The following is a 21,083-nucleotide window of genomic DNA, read 5'->3' on the forward strand; positions in this document are numbered from 1 at the left end:
TAAATAAAGGTAAGGGACCTTTTAAATGATTATAGGAAAGTTTCATTTGTTTTTAATCAACATGTCCCAGTCTTACTGACTCATTTAGACTCATGCAATCTGATTGTTTAAAAGGATTGCCAAATTTGCAAAACAAAACAAGAAGTATTTGTGCATGCTTCAGTTTGTGTCTGGATTTATATGTGTTATATATGTAAACATTATACTTTAACAGTTTATCTGTCTGATCTATGGAAAGGCAAGTATGGAGATGGAAAACATCATCAAAAACAAACTGGATAATTTTGACTATATTAAATAAAAAAGCTTTTGCAAAAACAAAACCACTGTAACCAAGATCAAAAGAAATATAGTAAATTGGGAAATAATTTTTACAACTAGTGTTTCTGACAAAGGATTAATTTCTAAAATATATAGAAAACTGAGTCAAATTTATAAAAAAAAAACCAAGTCATTCTCCAATTGATAAATGGTCAAGGATATGCAAAGGCAATTTGCAGATAAGGAAATCAAAGCTATCCATATTCATATGAAAAATTGCTCTAAATCATTACTAATTAGAGAAATGCAAATTAAAGCATCTCTGAGGTACCACCTCACACCTCTCAGAATGCCAATATGACCAGAAAGGGCAATGATCAATGTTGGAGGGGATACAGGAAATTTGGGACACTAATGCACTGTTAGTGGAGCTGTGAACTTAATTTGGAATTATGCCCAAAGAGCAAGAAAAATGTGTATAACCTTTGACCCAGCAAAACCACTACTGGGTCTCCAACCTGAAGAGATTATGGGAAAGGGTAAAAACATCTCTTGTACTAAAATATTCATAGCAGCTTTGTTTGTGGTGCCAAAAAATTGGAAATCAAGGGGATGTCCATCAATTGGGGAATGGCTGAACAAATTATGGTATATGTATGTGATGGAACACTATTGTTCTATTAGAAACCAGGAAGGTTGGTAATTCAGGCAAGCCTGGAAAGATTTGCATGAACTGATGTTGAGAAAGATGAATAGAACCAGAAGAACATTATACAGCTTAACAGCAACATGGGGGACTTGCTCATTCCATAAGTGCAATAATCGGGGATAATTTTAGGGTATATCTGTGATGGAGAATACCATCTCTAGAGAAAGAACTGTGGAGTTTAAACAAAGACCAAAGATTCAAAAAAAGATAAGAAATTTTAAGAATAGTGAGAGGAAAAAAGTGTACTTCAGTCTCTGTTCAGATTCCAATGGCTATTTCTGTGGGATGAGTTGCCTTCCCCATCATAGCCACCAGAGAAGTTGCTTCAATATTTTTCCCACAGTTGCTATTACTAGCTGTATTACCCTTCATTCTATTCCTTCCCACTCTCATTTATTCTATTCTCTCTCCTTTCACCCTGCCCCGTTCAAAACTGTGTTGTATCTGAGTACCCTCTCCCACAATCTTCCCTCTCTTTTATCACCTATTCCCCCCTTCCCTCTCCCCATTCCTCCTTATCCCATCTCTTTCTTCTCATTTTTCTCTAGGGTAAGTTAGATTTCTATACCCTATTAAATGTGTAAGTTAGTTCCTCTCTGAGCCATTCCTAATGAGAATGAAGGCTCACTCATTCCCCCTTGCCCTCACCCATTCCACTCCATTGAAAAGTTTTTTTCTTGATTCTTATGTGAGATATCTTAGCCCCTTCTTCCTCTCCTTTCTCTTCCTCCCTCCCAGTACTTTTCCTTTATCACCCACTGACTCCCTCTTTTTACTATATTATACTATTATATTCATCTCCTTCTTGTGCCTTGTCTATATATGCTCCTTCTAACTGCTCTTATAAATGAGAAGGTTCATATGAGTTATCAGTGTCTTCTTCCCATGCAAGAATACAAACAGTTCAACACCATTAAGTTCCTCATGGTTAGTCCCTTTTGTCCACCCCCTCTATGGTTCACCTGAGTCCTGTACTTGGAGATCAGACTTTCTGTTCAGCTCTGACTGCTTCAATAGGAAAGTTTGAAAGTCCCATGTTTCATTGAAATTTCATCTTTTCCCCTGAAAGAGGATGTTCAATTTTGCTGGGTAGTTGATTCTCAGTTGTAAACCAAGATCTTTTGCCTTCCAGAATATCATATTCCAAGCCCTACAAGTCCTTAATGTAGATGTTGCCAGATCCTGTGTAATTCTGACTATGGAGTCACAGTAGTTGAATTGCTTATTTCTGGCAGCTTTTAGTATTTTCTCTTTGACTTGGGAGTTTTGGAGTTTGGCTAAAATATTCCTGGAAGTTTTTCTTTTAGGGTTCTCTTTCAGGAGGTGATTGGTGAATTCCCTCAATTTGTATTTTATCCTGTGCTTCTAGAATATCAGGACAATTTTCCTATATTATTTCTTGAAAAATGAAGTCTAGGCTCTTTTCCTGGTCGTGACTTTCAGGTAGTCCAATAATTTTTAAATTATCTCTTCTGGATGTGTTTCCAAGGTCAGTTTTTTTTTTCCAATGAGATATTTCACATTTTATTTTAATTTTTTTGGGGGGGGTAGTTTTATTTCTTCCTGATTTCTTGCAAAGTCATCAGCTTCTTTTAGTTTCATTCTGCATTTGAAGGAGTTATTTTCTTCAGAGAGCTTTTTTATCTCCTTTTCCAGCTGGCCAGTTCTGTTTTTTAAAGCATTCTTCTCCTCATTTGCCTTTTGTATTGCTTTTTCCATTTGGCCTAAACTGGTTTCTAATGTATTATTTTCTTCAGTATTTTTTTGTATTTCTTTCACCAAGATGCTGATTTGGTTTTCCTGATTCATCTGTATCACTCTTATTTCTCCTCTCATTTTTTCCCCTACCTCCATTAATTGCTTTTCAAAGTCTTTTTTTTTTTTATCTTATACATAGCCTGAGCCCATTTTCTATTTCTCTTGGAGGTTTTAGATACAGAAGATTCAATTTTTGTCATCTTCTGCATATGTATTTTGATTCTCCATGGAACAAAAGCAATTTTCTGTGGTCAGATTCTTTTTCTGTTGCTCATTTCCTCAGCCTACGACTGATTTACTGCACTTCCAAGGCTTTGGGGATTTTTGGGACACTCCACAGGGACTTTAATTCCTCCAAGGTCTTATGAGAGGCTCTGACTGCTCTCTTGCCTGTGTTCAGGCTCTCCTCTCTGCCCTGGAGCTGTGAGGATGGTTCCTGCTCAGCTAGGCTGGTGTTGTGGGGGCCCAGACTGCAACTTGGATCTGAGTGTGGGCAAACAGCTGAGTCCTACTCCAGGGAGAGCAGAGAGACCTCTACTGTCTCCGCTGATCCCCTTAGTGTCTGTGGGCTGCACTCTGCACATGCTGGGTGTCTCTGCCAACTCCTGCTGCAGGTTCTCACCTCAGGGCTGCTTTGAGGCTGTTGCTCCACTCCACACTCACTGTGGTATGGCAGAGTTCTCTCACCATCCCTTCCCACTCTCCCCAGTGATCCCCGGGCCAAGAGCTCTGGAAACTGCCCCCTCTGCAATGGACCCAAGTGGCCCCAGGGACCCAGGCACCCGGCCCAGCTACACTATGGCTGTAGCTCTCCTGTAGCTCTTTTCAACCCCTGGTCCTGGTGAAACAGACCTTTCTTGTGGAACTTCTGAGTTGTCTTGGACTTGGAAATTGTATCACTTAGTCTTTCTGTGGGTTCTACCCCTCTAAATTTTGACTAGAGTCATAACTTGACAACTTTTGGAGTTTTGGGGGAAATGAGTTTCCAGGAATTCCTGCCTTCATGCCACCATCTTAGCTCCACCCCAACCTATATATTTTTAAAAAGTTGGATTATGTACTACATAATTTTATTATCTCTAATATTTTATTTTCTCCTCAAGGATATGGTTTTTTCCCAACACATTCAATTTTAATCAATGTGCAGCATGGAAACAATGTAAATATTATCAGATTGCCTTCTGTTGGTGGAAGGGGGAGGGAAGGCATGGTGATGGAAATATTGTAAAACTCAAAATCTTACAAAAAAGGCTTTATAAGGTTTTGTTATGTTGTTTTGTTGTCCAATTTGAAACTTCTATTATAAATAATTGGAAAATAAATAAAATATATAATTTAAAAAACCACAACAATATAGCTCTTTCATTTAACAGTTATTTTGTACCCCTAGTAAAGAAATAAGTCAATTTTAGCCACATAAACTATCTATAATTCTGAAAGTGATCAAGTGTACCCTGAAATCAAGGAAGATTCAGTCAAATCAGTAATATAGTGACAAGGACACTTTCTTTACATATCCCCTATACATTGGTTAACAATCCTAGACTGGTTGTTGTCCTTCATTTTCCATGAGAACCAAAATAATATCTCAATGTTGAAGTCAAGGTATAGTGTGTACAACTGCAACTGATTAGAATAATATGAGTTTGGAAGGTTCTACCCCAAATTGGGCACAAATAGGTCATGTCTGATAACTAACCAGGAGCTTAATTGTTCTTAGATCCCTTAGGAATCCCAAGAACCTGGACCAGGAATTCCCAATTGATAGAAAATGATCAATTTGGCATTTTTTTTCAGTTTGATATTGACATTTTTAATGTAAATGGATTTGTTCTGTGTTTAGACATCTAAAGGAATGATTTCTGAAGTATTATGGGTTTGTGACCACAAGGTCACAAGGACCTCCCCAGATATAAATGATAATGATAAATATATAAAGATGCTTTTGAGAGGAAAATAAGTTAAAATGCAATTCATAAAGGAGGACAAATTGAGATGGTAGAGCAACAGGACATTAAGTTCTGCTCTTCTGCATCCTTCCCTACTCCAAAAAAATCTTCCTCTGAACAGACCTAGAAAGGGCACCAGGCTGAATACTCATAGAAAATTCTGAAAAAAAAAGTCATAATAAGCCACTTTTTCAGTCCAAGGTGGCAAAAGAAAAAAGATAGTGAGATCTGGGGGATATAGCCAGGATCCAGGGGACACAGGGAAAAAGAACTCATAATGTGGCAACAGTGTGGCAAAAATGGCAACTGACAATTTTGTCCCCCTCAATTCAATTCCAAGTCAAGACTGAGGTGGACTTGGAAGGAAAATTGCAGAGGTGGTAAGTGAAAGCAGACAGTGGTTCCAAGTCTTAAGCCATTTTCCTGAGTAAGAAAACAAATTCAGGAGTAAGCAATAGCTTCAGTGTCTACTTCTCACTGTCTGAAACCTACAGAGGAATAGCTAGGTTGGATATTCCAGATCAAAAGCGAAAATGAAACCTATCTTTACTAATTATGGTTTCCAGATGATTGAGAGAAGATAAACCCAGAATTATTAAATGACAGGCTTCAGACCAAAATCCAAGTTAGGAGCTCATAGAGAATAGACAAGGAGGAGTAGAGCAGAAAAATCAGATTTGGCCCTGAATCAGATCAGAGCACCAAATATTGACTTTCAGTCTGAGTTAATCCTGATATCCTGGAATAACACAATATTCAAATACCTAGAGAAAGCAGAAATAGGATCAACCCAGAACTTTCCTACAGAAATATTCAGAGTTCGGTCATAACACCAAGACTAAAGTCAGGAAACAGACTAATCAAATAGAATGAGCAAAACAAAAGAGGAATTCAAATGAAACCTCAGAAAAATCCAAGCTTGTTCATAAATCCCATTAGAATTACGGAAAGAAATGAAATCAAATTTTTTTTAAGAAATTATAAATGAAATGAGAGTGCTACAAGAAAAAATGAAAAGAAATGAGTCATGGAAGAAAGAATTGCAAAGAGAATTAACTATAATATGAAAAGTATAAAAATTTAAGGCATGGAAAAAACTCCTTGAAAAATGTAAATGGTAGCCAATAACTGTAAGAGACAAGAAATACAGTGATACTCCAATATTCATTGGCTTCAGAAATCATAAACTCCTTACTAATCACATTTTGATGAGAAAAAAAATTTTCAGCACTCAGAATTTGCTTGGGATTCTTCACACTTGCTAGAACTTGTGTGAGTCACAATGACCACCCCCCTCCTGCCAAGAGAAAGGAAAATTCATCACTTGTTTGCCACTTAGTGCCCCAAAACTCTGAAGGCTTTCCCTTCCAGATATTTTTCCCCACTATGAAAAAGAGGCTATTTTTTGCTTCATTTTTTACTTACCTGCTTTAATTACTGAGAAGCCCTGATTGTCTTACCCTCCTGGTTTAATTTTTTCTTTTTTGGGGACTAAGCAAAAGTGACCACTCTAGGCCTTTTGGACCCATCTCTCTCTTAGTTAATCTTAATCAATGAATAGGGTTTGCCTCAGTCAAACTGACCTGGGAAAGACCTTGGGTTTAAAAGGTCAAGGTCTCCCTCTGCATCCAAGGCCATCTCCAGTTGTCCTGATCCATAACTGGCCACTGGATCCAGATGACTCTAGTGGAGAAAGTGAGGCTAGTGACTTTGTATAGCATCCCCTTACTTAAATCCATTTCAATTGCACATCATGGCATCACCTCCCTCCATGTCATGGTCCTCCTGAAGATTAAAGGACAAACCAAAACTCATTATGCCACAGGAACTACTTTCAATATAAGTAAAGTGAAGTTAAATTTTATTTAATTTTTATGTGATTAATTGCTTTTTTTATCCACATCTATCTTTAAAGTGTTGTATTACAAAACAACCTCATAACTTAACATTAACACAGTAAAATGTGAAATTTCTAGGGAATTTCATAATTTATTTCTCTTTTTTTTTGGCAAGGCAGTGGGGTTAAGTGACTTGCCCAAGGTCACACAGCTAGGTAATTATTAAGTGTCTGAGAATGGATTTGAACTCAGATCCTCCTGACTCCAAGGCCCATGCTCTCTATCCACTGTGCCACCCAGCTGCCCCTAATTATTTCTAATTATATTCTTTCTTATGTGAAAAATTATTTCCCTTACTCATTGATTTCATCATTCTTCAAGAGTTCTGGAATGGGGGGGCAGAGCCAAGATGGCCGCAAGAGCAAATCATGTCTTAGGTGCTCTCTCATAAATCTTCGAAACTAAGGACTCTAACTTAATTTTTGAGAGACAGAACCCACAGAGGGACCCAGTGAGGCAGTTTTCCTACTCAAAGTAACCTGGAAAAGAGCAGAAAGGCTCTGCTTCCCGGGATTGGAGGGGCAGCCTGCCTGGGGGTAGCCCGCCAGAGTGAAAGAACTTCAGCCTCCCAGGGGCAGCCTCAGGGTGCTGGGAGCCAGCTCACAGCAGCAGGGGAGTTTCCTGACCTACACCCCTGGGAGCACTGGCCACAAATTGGGGGAACAGCTAGGGGACCTCTGCCAGAGCGAGCATGTGAAGCCTAGCCCTCAGGGCACACAGCAAGCAGCATGGCCAGATCCAGAAAACAGAAGCAGGAGGAGCCCCCAGGGCATGAACCCATTGAACCTAGGGAGGGGAGTGAAAAGAGAGAAAGACTGCAGAGCTCTGTCCTCTGCCCCTGGAACAAGACTCTGGGGCTGTGACCACATTCATATCCTGATCGCAGTCTAGGGCCCCCCCCCACCTCAGCCCTGTGGCAGAGGGGGAAGCATATGGTCATTCACAGACTAGGAGGGAGGACAGAGTCTCACACACTGAGATCCTTGTGGGAGTGTCCCAAAAGCTCAGGAAACACCAAAAACAAGCTTAGCCTGGCAAAATGAGCAAGCAGAGAAAAAAGAACACCATTGAGAAATATTTTGCCTATAAGCCCAAGAAGGATCAAAAAACTCAGTCTGAAGATGAGGAAGCATAAGCTCCTGCATCTAAAGACTCCAAGAAAAACAGAAATTGGGCTCAGGCTATGATAGAGCTCAAAAAAGACTTTGAAAATCAAATGAGTGGGGCAGCTAGGTGGCGTAGTGGATAAAGCACCGGCCCTGGAGTCAGTAGTACCTGGGTTCAAATCCGGTCTCAGAAACTTAATAATTACCTAGCTGTGTGGCCTTGGGCAAGCCACTTAACCCCATTTGCCTTGCAAAAAAAGAAAATCAAATGAGGGAGTTAGAAGAAAAGCTGGGAAAAGAAATGAGAGAGATGCAGGAAAAACATGAAAATGAAGTCAACAGCTTAGTCAAGGAAATCCAAAAAAAAAAATGCTGAAGGAAATAGCATGCTAAAAAACAGCTTAGGTAAAAATTATTGAGGAGAAGAATGCTTTAAAAAGCAAAACTGGTCAGATGGAAAAAGAGATAGAAACTCTCTGAGGAAAACAAATCCTTCAGACAACGAATAGAGCTCAGGGAGATTGATGAATTTATGAGAAATCAGGAATCAATACTTCAAAACAAAAAAAAATGAAAAATTAGAAGAAAATGTGAAACATCTCATTGAAAAAACAACTGATATGGAAAACATATTTAGGAAAGATAATTTAAAAATTATTGGAATACCTGAAAGTCATGATCAAGAAAAGAGCCTTGACATTATTTTCAAAGAATTACTACAGGAAAATTGCCCTGATATCCTAGAAGCAGAGGGCAAAATAGAAATGGAAAGAATCCACAGATCCCCCTGAGAAAGAGATCCCCAAAAACCAATTCCTAGGAATATTATATCCAAGTTCCAGAACTCCCAAGTCAAAGAGAAAATATTACAAGCAGCCAGAAGGACACAATTCAAATATCATGGAGCTGCAGTCAGGATCAAACAGGACTTAGCAGTAACTACATTAAAAGCTTGTACAGCTTGGAATATAATATACCAGAAGGCATGGCCTCTTCCAGGAAAAGAGATGAACTTCCAATGAAGCAGGGGAATTTCAAATGTTCCTGTTGGAATGGCCAGAGCTGAACAGAAGGTTTGATTTTCAAAAACAGGACTCAGGTGAAGCATAGAGATTGGAGGAGAAGGGGAAAATATGAGGGACTTAATGATGATGAACTGCATGTATTCCTGCATAGAAAAATGACACTGATAATACTCATATGAACCTTCTCAGCTAATAGAGCAGGTAGAAGGAGCTTTTATAGTTGAAGCACAGGAGAAAGCTGAATTTGAAGATAAAATATGGTGTAAAAATGGAGTCAATAGAAAAAAGGGAAATGTAATGGGAGAAAGAAAAAGGAGAGGGGGAACAAGCCAAGATATTTCAAATAAGATTTATATTTATATTTATATATTTATATTTATTCATATATATTTATATTATATTTATGTTTATATATATTTATATAGATTTATATTCATACAAGATTTATATTTATATGTATATTTCACATAAGATTTTTCTTTATTACAATGAGCTATTGCAATGATATGGAAGGGGGGAAGGCAAGGGGGAAATGAGGGAATCTTTGCTCTCATCAGAGGTGTATAGGAGAGGAAACAGCATATATACTAAATGGGGTATAGGCATCTGGAGTAAGAAGGGGGGGGATGGGGGCAGGGGGGCATGTGAGTGATGGAGGAGAAGATGGACCATGGGAGGAGAGTGGTCAGATATAACACATTTTCTATTTTACTTCTTGCAAGGGGCTGGAATTGGATGGCTTGTCCGGGACCATAGGACCAGGTGGATGCTGGGCCTAAGGGGTGGTATGGGGGCTGGGGGCCTTGTGGCCTCAAGGCAAGGGATCTGTCTGCTGGGCCATTCAGCTACCCTAGAGCAGAGTCAGAGTGAAAGGAGAGAGAAAATATAATACATGGTAGTGAAGAAATACAAAAGGAAGGAGTTGCAATCAGCAATGGCAAAGGTAGAAAAATATGGAAGTAACTTTTGCGATGGACTTATCATAAAGAATGTGATCCACCCATGACAGAGTTGTAATTTTATATATATATGTTTATATATGTGTATATATTTATATATGTATGTATGTATACACACATATATTTATATATAAACACATATTTTATTTCAGTCAGCAAAATTGGTCTTTTTGCCATTCCCACCTCAACAGAGAATGAAATCCCTGTTTCAAACATGTATAGTCAAGCAAAGCAAATTTCCACTTTAGACATGTGCAGAAAAATAGATATAATTACCTTTCTATCAAGAGATGCCTAACATGTTTCATCATTAGTCCTCTGGAATCATGATTGATCATTATGTTAATCAAGAATCCTTATTTATTTTAAAATTTTTTGTCTTAATCATATTGTCATCATTTTATAAATTATTCTAGTTCTGCTCCTTTTATTATTTATCAGATTATACAAGTTCTCTCATTTTTCTCTGAGACTATCTCTTTCATGATTTCTTATAATACAATAGTATTCCACAACCTTTATACATCATAACTTGTTCAGTCATTCCTCAATTTATTGACAACCCCTCAGATTTCCATTTTTGACACTTCAAAAAGAGCTATAAATATTTCTTTTTTGGCTTTTTGCAAGGTTGCAAGGTAATGGGGTTAAGTGACTTGCCCAAGTCACATAATTATGTAATTATTAAGCATCTGAGGTCACATTTGAACTCAGGTTCTCCTGACTCCAGGGAGGGTGCTCTATTCACTTTACCACCTGGCTGCTGAGAGCTATAAATATTCTGATGAATGCTTAGTTTGTTTTTCTTAGAATTAATCACTCCCTTTATCCTCTAATTTCCCTTCTCTCATCTCCTCTTTCCTTATTTTCCTGTTGAGTGATGTATTTCTGTACCTGACTCTATGTATGTATTTCTTCTTTCCTTGACTTATTCAGATAAGAGTGAGGATCAAGTGTCTGACACTCTCCACTCTTCTCAAATTAGGTTCTCTCTGTTATCCCTGATGATTGGGTCAAGAGAAATATGTGTGTGTGTGTGTGTGTGTGTGTGTGTGTGTGTGTGTGTGTGTTCTGGTCTTATTTTTTTAATCAAAAATGCTTAGAAGTATTATCATTAAAGATTTGATTTTTTCCTCCTATAGGCTTATACTCAGTTTTTATGTGCAAATTGTAAGCCTATATACTTTGCCTTTTGAAATATCATATTTTAAGCTCTTTTTTATAGTTGCTAAATCATGTCATACTACTTCTTCAGGACTTGATTTTTCTTTTTGGCTTGTCGCAGTGGGATTTAAATTTAATATTTTATTTTCCCCCAATAAAATGTAAAAACAATTTCAACATTCTGTTTTCAAACGTTGAGTTCTAACTTGTCTCTTTTCTTCTCTCTCTTATTGAGAAGGCAAGCAATTTGACATCAGTTATACATGTAAAAATATTTCCAATGTTAAGTCATGCTGTGAAATAAAACAAAGATAAAAATTAAAAGGAGCTTTCCTTAAAATGAATAATATTTCTCTAATACCATCATTAAGCATTATCTGTAATGGAGATAAACTAGAAAATGGTTTATCAAAAATTATTTTCATTATACTGTGAAAAGACATGGAAATATTTCTGAAAGTTTTTTCAACAATACTGAAACATATATCCAATTCCCTGAGTTCTACAGATAAATGAGGTTTCAGTGTATAAGGAACATTCTTACAAGACAAAAAAGTTCCATCTTCAATGACCCAAAGACATCCCTCCAAAACAAAAACAATATAGTCAATTCACAATAAATAGGAGTCATACAGAATGCAAATCCTTATGAAAAATCAATATAAAACTTAGGATGGACTTGTCTACATTAATAAAAAAGAAAAACCAAAACACACTCTATCATCTATTTTCTTTTCCGCCTTGCCTTTCCTCAATGAAATTATGAACATGGAAAAAAATTAAAATTAGAGAATCATTACTCTGTATGGCAAACATGAATATTTCAGTCAATTGCCTTAGATATCTCTACAGTATGTTAGAAATTTTTGATGTACATTATTCTCAATTGATGAGGTAGGCAGGAAAGGCATTCTCTTCCTTTTCTCATTCCCATGTCATTTAAAAATAGAAGAAAGAAATCAAAAGTTCTGTTACACATGAACATGTGATGGCAAAAACTGAGAATATGCATTGTGCTGCTGCTGCTGCAAGGGCTACTGGGCCTGCTGCTGTTGCAGGTGCACTTGTTAATAAAAGCTGCTGAGAAAAGTGAAAAAACAGTATGGCAGAAACTAGGTATAGACCAACACCTCACACCCTATATCGAGATAAGGTCTAAATGGGTACAGGAGTGATACTATAAGCCTGTTAGGAGAACAAGAATCTATGTCAGGTCTATGGAAAGGAGAGGAGTTTAAGACCAAAGAAAATACAGAAAACATTATAAAATTCAAAATGGGTAACTATTACATTAAATTAAAAAGGTTTTGCACAAATTAAACCAATGCAACCAAGATTAGAAAGAACACAGAAAGCTGGGAAAGAATTTTCACAGCTAGTGTTTCTGATAAAGGACTAATTTATAAAATCTATAGAGAACTGAGTCAAATTCATAAGAATATAAGTTATCCCCCAATTGATAAACAGTCAAAGATATGAACAGGCAATTTTCAGATGAAGAATTTGGGGGCAGCTAGGTGGTACAATGAATAGAGCACTGGCTCTGGAGTCTGGAGGACCTGAATTCAAATCCAGTCTCAGCTACTTAATATCTTGGGTAAGTCACTTAACCTTAATGCATTGCAAAAAGAAGAAGAAGAAGAAAAAGAAGAAGAAGAAGAAGAAGAAGAAGAAGAAGAAGAAATGGAAGCTATCTAAATTTATATGAAAAATGTTCTAAATTGTTATTGATTAGAGAATTGCAAACCTCACACTATTAGAGAAATGTACCACCTCACACCAATCAGATTGATTAAAATGTTAAAAAAGGAAAATGATCAATGTTGAAGAAGATATGGCGAAACTGGGACATTAATGCATTGTTGGTGGAGTTGTGAGCTGATGTAATCATTCTGGAGAGCAATTTGGAACTATGCCCAAAGGGCAATAAAATTGTGCATACCCTTGATCCAGCAAAAATGCTACTAGATTTTTCCCCCAAAGAGATCATAGAAAAGAGGAAAATCCACATGTATAAAAATATTTATAACAGGTCTCTTTGTAGTGGCAAAGAATTGGAAATTGAAGGGATGCCCAACAACAGCAGAATGACTGAACAAATTGTGGCAGAATGTTCTGTATAAAAGCAAGAGCAGGTCAACTTCAGAGAAGTCTGGAAAAAAATTGCACTGAGTGATGTGACCAAAACCAGGAGAGCACTGTACACATTAACAACAACATTGTGTAATGATTAACTAAGTGATAAATCTCCCCTCAGCAGTTCAGTTATCAAGGACAATTTTAAAAGATTTGCAATGGAAATTGCCATCCTCATCCAGAGAAAAACTATGGAGTCTGAATATAGATCAAAACATGCTATTTTTTATTTTTTCACTTAAAAAAAACTTGTTTTATGCTTTTTCTTTATTTCTTTGTGATTTTTTCTCTTTAGTTCTGATTCTTCTTTTTACCACATGACTAATATGGAAATATGCTAAACATGATGGTACATGTATAATCTATTATTTGCTGTCATGAGAAGGGGAGGAAAGGAGGTGGTAGAAAAAATGTGGAACTCGAAAAGATAAATGTTGTAAACTATCTTTGCATATAATTGAAAAAATAAAATGAAATAATATTAAAAAAAGATCTCTATGAACTAATGCAAAGTGAAACGAAAAGACATGGGATCTCATTTTGCACAGTAAGAGCAATGGCATACTGATAATAAACTGTGAAAGATTTGACAATTGTTTGGTAACAATATAATGACCCAAGACAATTCCAAATGACTCAAGATGAAAAAATGCTAGATCTACTTACAGAGACAGAATTGATGAAGTCTGAGTGCAAATTAAAGTATAATTTTCTCCCTTTTCTGATCTTCTATTTTTAAACATATGAACAATATAAAAATATTTTACATTATTTCACATGTAGAACTGATATTATATTGCTTACCTTCTAAGGAGGTAGGAGAGAAGATTGGAGCAAAGAAGAGAATTTGGAATTCAAAATGTAAAAAGAAAAGAATATTAAATAAATAAGCAATAAATTAAAATACTAAAAAAATAAGATAATACTTCTCTCAAGATAACTTGGAAAGTTTTAGTTGGGAAAGTAAGAACTGCCTCTACTTCAGAATAGCTAGTTGTCCACTCTGCTATGTATAGTACTACCTGCCACTTCCTACTTTAGTTGTCACAAAGATTAGGCAAATGTGGATATTAGTAAACAGAATACCTATAATGACTGATGTGTAGATTATTAATATTGTTGACCATATCAGTACTAATTTAAAATCTCTAGTCAAATTACTAAGGTAATTGCTTTATTCATAGTTCTTGGTATAGGTTGTCTGAGTGAAATGGAACTTATTTCTTATTATCCTATTATTGTTGTTTTTGTTTAGTCCTTTAGTTTTGTCCAACTCTATGGGAACTCATGGACAGAGATCTTGGCAAAAATCCTATAGTGGTTTGCCATTTCCTTCTTTTAGCATGCCCTTATTTTATGAATTTGGAACTGGGGGAAATGGGGGCTAAATGACTTTGCCCAGGGCCACACAGCTAGCAAGTTTCTAGGGTCAAATTTGAACTCAAATCTCCCTGATTCCAGTTCTGGTGCTCTATCTACTGCACCACCTAGCTTCCCCTTCTGTTACAGAACTTAAAACTGCAGAAAAAAAAGAAATTGTTGTATATGCTATGCTAAGGATTTTTAAAATGACCCTTTCTTTAAAAGCTTCCAATTTTCACATTGCTCTAAGGACAACTAATTTATTGATACAATTTAGAAACCTAACTGAGCACCTAAGTGTCTTTACTGTCTGAGAAGTGAAGAAGAAAAAATTAGCACAGCACCCAGCACATAGAGGCACTTAATAAATGGGGTCAGTAAATGTTTATTGAATTGAATTGAATTGAATACTTTGATTGGAATTGCCATTTCCACCCCAAAAATATGTTAGGATATTAATTTATGGAGTTTGAGTTTGAGTGATGTTATATACATATTATTTTTGTACCTGACAAAGACTTAAGAATTCTCTTCTCAATAAGTAAGGTTGTCTTTTTAGGCCGATGTACTATTGAACATGCCCTAGGCAAAAAGAGTAAAATGTCATATTTCACTGAAACTGATGTATTAAATTAAAAATGCAGAGAATTCCATATTTTGGGCAAAGTATAGCAAGAATTATTAACCCGTTTTTTGTGCCAAGGATGGTTCTGGCAGTATAATGAATAAAAATTTCTTTCCCTCTCCCCTGAGTTATCCATGGAAAACTTTGGGTTAGATACCAAGTTAAGAGTCTTTGACCTAGGACTCATTTCTAAAATATACAGAGAACTGAGTCATATTTTTAAAACAAAAAGCCATTCCCCAATTGACAAATGGTCAAAGGATATGCAAAAGCAATTTACAGATGAGGAGATCAAAGCAATCCATAGCCATATGAAAAAATGCTCTAAATCATTAATTATTAGAGAAATGCAAATTAAAGCTTCTCTGAGGTACCACCTCATACCTCTCAGATTGGCCAGTATGACCAGGAAGGATAATGATCATTGTTGGAAGGGTTGTGGGAAATCTGGGACACTATTACACTGTTGGTGGAGCTGTGAACTCATTCAACCCTTCTGGAGAGCTATTTGGAACTATGCCCAAAGGGCAACAAAAATGTGCATACCCTTTGACTCAGCAATACCACTACTGGGTCTATACCCTGAAGAGATGATGAAAAAGGGTAAAAACATTACTTGTACAAAAATATTTATAGCAGCCCTGTTTGTGGTGGCAAAGAATTGGAAATCAAGTAAATGTCCTTCAATTGGGGAATGGCTTAGCAAACTGTGGTATATGTATGTCATGGAACACTATTGTTCTATTAGAAACCAGGAGGGACAGGATTTCAGGGAAGCCTGGAGGGATTTGCATGAACTGATGCTGAGTGAGATGAGCAGAACCAGAAAAACACTGTACACCCTAACAGCAACATGGGAGTGATGTTCAACCCTGAAGGACTCACTCATTCCATCAGTGCAACAATCAGGGACAATTTTGGGCTCTCTGCAATGGAGAATACCATCTCTAACCAGATAAAAAATCATTGAGTTTGAACAAAGTGCAAGTACTATTTCCTTTAATTTAGAAAAAAACAGATATCTTATTGTCTGATCTTGTCACCTCTTAGACTTCTCTTCTCTTTTTTAAGGATGTGATTTCTCTCTCATCACACCCAATTTGGATCAAGGTACAACATGGAAACAGAGTGCTTTTTGTGGGGGGGGGGGGAGGGAAGCAAGATGGGGGGAAAATTGTAAAACTCAAATAATATCTTTCATAAAAATTAATTTTAAAAAAAGAGTCTTTGACCTAGAATAATATATCCTGTGACTGATTAGTAAATACAAAAATGAGATTCTAAAAATTAATGGAGAGATGATTTTTATAATTGTGCTCAGCACAAAAAGCAAAGAATGTACACCAGACAAAATGTCCCCTCCTACCCATTCATTCTCCATTGCCATTTTTTTGCAAGGCAGTGGGGTTAAGTGGCTTGCCCAAGGCCACACAGCTAGGTAATTATTAAGTGTCTGAGGCTGGATTTGAACTCAGGTCCTCCTGACTCCAGGGCTAGTGCTCTATCCGCTGTGCCAACTAGCTGCCCTCCATTGCCTTTTAAAAATATTGAAAAGGCATTTTTAAAGTGCCCTAGTCTGAAGCCTTTGTATGAAAGAGGCCCAAATCAGTCTTTTTCTAATTATCAATTCTGAAACATTATTTTATTTCCCTCTCTCTGATCAGTGTAAGAATGACTTTTCACTTTGGGTGATGACCAAACAAGGACAAGGAAAGGCAAGGTGATCTTGATTGACTCACCTAAGAGCAGTGACCTTTTCCTAATTTCTTGAAGAGATTACTGTATTAATCAAAGGGAGGTGATCTCTTTGATTACTTCAGATGGTCTGTGACAAGAAGTAAAGCTCCTTAGGAAGATTAAATGGTTTTAGGGAAATGATTCTCCAAGCTTAAGTTATCTGACTGATGAAGCAAAATGCTACTTTTTACCTTACCTTGTTATATGTAACTATTTTATTTTATTTTTTTTTCAAGGCAATGGGGTTAAGTGGCTTGCCCAAGGCCACACAGCTAGGTAATTGTTAAGTGTCTGAGGCCAGATTTGAACTCAGGTACTCTTGACTCCAGGGCCAGTGCTCTATCCATTGCACCACCTAGCCACCCTGTGTAACTATTTTAAAAAGAATCCCATAAATGCTAATTCAAAAAGTCTTAGATGAGAGAGAGTGAAGTCTGAGGGCATAAAGGGACATTTCTGTCAGGCAGAATGAGTTAATAAAAACTGCTCCTAGAAAACAGTGCTTACAACAAAGAGTACATTATTTAAAAGTTTATTTGATACAAGGTAGATTGTGGTAAGTGCAAAGAAGTATGGGCAATGCACAAAGAGGAATCTGAGAAGGGAGAGATCATTTTCAGTTAGGTGGAGTAATATTTCATGAAGGATGAAGCACTTGAATTGGATATTAAAGGAATAGAGGGATTTTAGGATTTTCATTTTCAATATCCTTTTAGTGATCTTTTCCATTTATACTGCTTTAAATTGTTTTCTTGTTTCCATTTATTTCCCTCTGAATTATACATTTTATATGTATATAAATATATATATATATATAATACATATCTTTTATTGTTTTCCTGAATTCTTTATATTTAACTTTCTATTACATTTACATACTATAATCTTTTTGGTGATAACTTTTAGCATTCTGGCTTATGACTTCATCACTCCAGTGAAATTGCACTTTCCAAAATGACCAATTATCTCCAAATTGTCAAACCTGCTTTTATGTTCTTCAGTCCTCATTCTTTTTGATCTTTGCTTCATTTGATCACACTCTCCTCCCAGACACTCCCCTTTCTGTTTACATTACACTACTCTCTCTGCTGGTCTATCTGATGGCTCCTTCTCAGTCTTCTTTGCTGTATCTACCCACTAGCTAATCTTTGCAGATCAGCCTGAGTCCATCCTTTGAACTTCAATATCATATGACTAGCTGTCTACTGAACATTTCAAACTGGATGCTCTCCACACATCTAATACTCATCATGTTCTAAAACAAAACTCATTGTCTTTAACCACAAACTACCCCTCTCCCAAACTTCATTCTTTCTGTTGAAGACATCATTACTCCTCTAATCTCCCAGGTTTACAACCCCAATGCTATGCTTGGTTCCTCACCTTCATTTCATATACCCAAGTAATTTGTCAAATATGGATATCTTTATCTCCACAACATCCCCTTCATCTGACCCCTTCCCTATAATGACACAGTTCTACTTTAGTTCAAGGTCTTATTACATCTCATCTATACATGACAGTAACTATTCTGGATCACTACTGTCTAAAAGACCATATGTATTACATTTAATACTTTTCTGGGGGAAGGGTGAAAGAGAAGGAAGAAGGATTGGAAAGTATCTAGTCTTTCTGCCATTGACATGTACCTCCAACTATGGTGATCCCCTATATTCAAGGGTTCCTTGCACCCCAGTTCCATTTAACAATTTTACAGTCAATTTAGCCTATATGAAGGAATATTTACTTCAAAAGTATAGTAATAAACATTAGGGGAATAATCCCCTTTTAGAACTCCTTAGTTTCTGAGGAAAGGAGGATCAGGTTCACAACTCAGCTAAATTTCTATATAACAACTCCAAAGTTACCTAGACTTTGAGTACCCTGGTTTCTTTTGCTTCCCTAATGAGTTGACAATAATAAGCAACCTAGAATCCTGCTTCCAAGCTTGTCATGGCTACAACATGAGCAGAAAACTGCTCAACCAGAGTCTGAGAACTCTACAATTGCTTCTAGAACTCAAAAGGACAAATAAAACAGAACAACTCCAAGTCCAATTCTCAGGACAATAAAGCCTAAAAGGACAGGGGAAGGTAGGCTTTTCTGACTCATTCCCATCACATCCAATGATTATTTTCCTCTCTGGTGATAGGGGGACACAGAATGTCTTCTCCCAGAAGCAGGTCCCTGGTATCTTCCATATCAAGTGCCTTATCTGAGGTGATCTGGCCATACTTCCTAGTCCTATTATATATAATATTAAAGTAGCTTTGACAGCACAGCTGTCAAAATGATTTCCCTTAATCATAGATGAGGCCAATACATTGCTTACTCAATAAACTCCTGTACCTTCCCATTGCTTCTAGACCAAAATAGGCAATTTGGCTTTTAACACCTTTCAAGGGAGGAGCCAAGATGGCAACATGAAGGCAGGAATTCCCAGAAACTTGCTACTCCCAAAAAACTCCAAAAGCTGTCAAATTACAAATTACAAAGAACCCACCAAAAGACTGAGTGATCAAATTTCCCAGTCCAAGACAATTTAGAAGATCCATAGGAAAGGTTTGTTTCACTGGGACTGGGGGTTGGAAAAAGCCACTCAGGCCAAGTGCATAGATCCCTGGGGGCACCTCAGTCTGTGGCAGAGAGGGCAGTTTATCCCTGGGGATCACTGGGAACAGCTTGAAGGGATGGTGAGAGAACTCTGCCACACCAGGGTGAATGCAGAGGAGCACTGGCCTCAGAGCAGCCCTAAGAAGCTACAACAGGAATCAGGGAAGCCAGCCTGCACCTCCAGAGAGCAGCCCACAGACAGTAAGGGGGTAGGGGAAGACTGCAGAGATCTTTCTGCTCTCCCTGGGGCAGGACTCAGCTATTGGCCCATACTCAAATCCAGGTTGCAATTTGGGCCCAGAGCCTCTCATAAAACTTTGGAGGAATTAAAGTTCCTTTGGGTTGTCCAAAAAAAAAAAAAACAAAACCCCAAAACCTTGGAAGTGCAATAAATCAGTCATAGGCTGAAGAAGTGAGCAGACAAAAGAAAAAGAAGAATCTACCATAGAAAATTACTTTGGTCTCATGGAAAGTTCAGAAGATTACAGAATCGAAGCTTCTTTATCTAAAACCTTCAAGAGAAATAGAAAATGGCTCAGGATATAGATGAGCTCAAAAAAGACTTTGAAAAGTAATTAAGGGAAGTAGAGGAAAAATTGGGAGTAGAAATGAGAGTGATGCAGATAAATCATGCAAACCAAATAAGCAGCTTGGTGAAAGAAATACAAAAGAAAAAAATCCTGAGGAAAATAATATGTTGGGGTGGCTAGGTGCCGTAGTAGATAAAGCACCGGCCTTGGAGTCAGGAGTACCTGGGTTCAAATCTGGTCTCAGACACTAAATAATTACCTAGCTGTGTGGCCTTGGGCAAGCCACTTAACCCCATTTGCCTTGCAAAAAACCCTAAAAAACAAATAATATGTTAAAAACCAATTTAGAGGACAGCTAGGTGACACAGTGGATAGAGCATTGGCCCTGGAGTCAGGAGTACCTGAGTTCAAATCTGACCTCAGATACTTAATAATTACCTAGCTCTGTGGCCTTAGGCAAGCCACTTAACCCCATTTGCCTTGCAAACAAACAAACAAGTAGGTTTCCAGAACTACCAGTTCTCCTTCCCCATCTAATTCCTCTGTGTCAATTTTACTTCTCACACTTCATTTATATAAAATAGTAACTCTTTTTTTAAAAAATATTTTCTAAAACCATTTTATTTTTAAGAGTCTCATCCGGGGCAGCTAGGTGACCCAGTGGATAGAGCAAGTACCCTGAGTCAGGAGTAGCTGAGTTCAAGTCTGGCCTCAGATGGATTTTGTCTAGTTTTGTCCTTGGGGAAGTCATTCAACCCCATTGCCTTAAATAAAAAAAAAAAAGAATCCCATCCTACTCAACTCTTACTCCCATCTTTCCTTCTAAGTGCCCAATTACTAATAAACAGTCTTGGACATATGGCTTACATTTCCACATTTAGATAGTAAACAATTTGGCTTTATTGAGTCCTTTGTAATTAGTCTTTGATGTTTACTTTATATTTTTTTGGTTCTTGTATATCAAATTTTCTATTAAGTTCAGGTTTTTAGCAACAAAATCCTGAAAGTCAGGCAATAACTGTCCTTTTATTTTGTTCAGGATTATGCTTAATTTTGATGGGCATGATATTTTCAGACACAACTCTCTAAATGTCAAGCTCTCTAAATTTCTCCCATGAACAAGACTCAACTCAAAGTGAACTTTAAGTGGCAGAAATAAATAAATGACTGGGTAAAACAGTTGCCTTCCTAAGACAATGGGGAAGGAACAGGAAAAACCCTCTGGGGAAAAGATAAGGTCCAGTAAAGTGC

The 21,083-nt window shown here is 37.1% G+C and overlaps 1 protein-coding gene and 1 long non-coding RNA gene across 9 annotated transcripts in view; one reads left to right on the top strand and one right to left on the bottom strand.

Annotated features, from left to right (window-relative positions):
- The window catches only part of ABCD2 (ATP binding cassette subfamily D member 2), a 177,112-nt gene that overhangs the window by 84,110 nt on the left and 71,919 nt on the right, over positions 1 to 21,083 (bottom strand). The gene's annotated exons all lie outside the window — the stretch shown is intronic.
- LOC141493465 (uncharacterized) overlaps positions 18,715 to 21,083 on the top strand; it is a 57,864-nt gene continuing 55,495 nt past the window's right edge. The window contains exon 1 of the long non-coding RNA XR_012470219.1: positions 18,715 to 18,782. This is a non-coding gene — a long non-coding RNA (uncharacterized LOC141493465). The remainder of the gene's footprint in view (positions 18,783 to 21,083) is intronic.

Source organism: Macrotis lagotis, chromosome 7 (assembly GCF_037893015.1).
Source record: "Macrotis lagotis isolate mMagLag1 chromosome 7, bilby.v1.9.chrom.fasta, whole genome shotgun sequence".
NCBI lineage: Eukaryota > Metazoa > Chordata > Mammalia > Peramelemorphia > Peramelidae > Macrotis > Macrotis lagotis.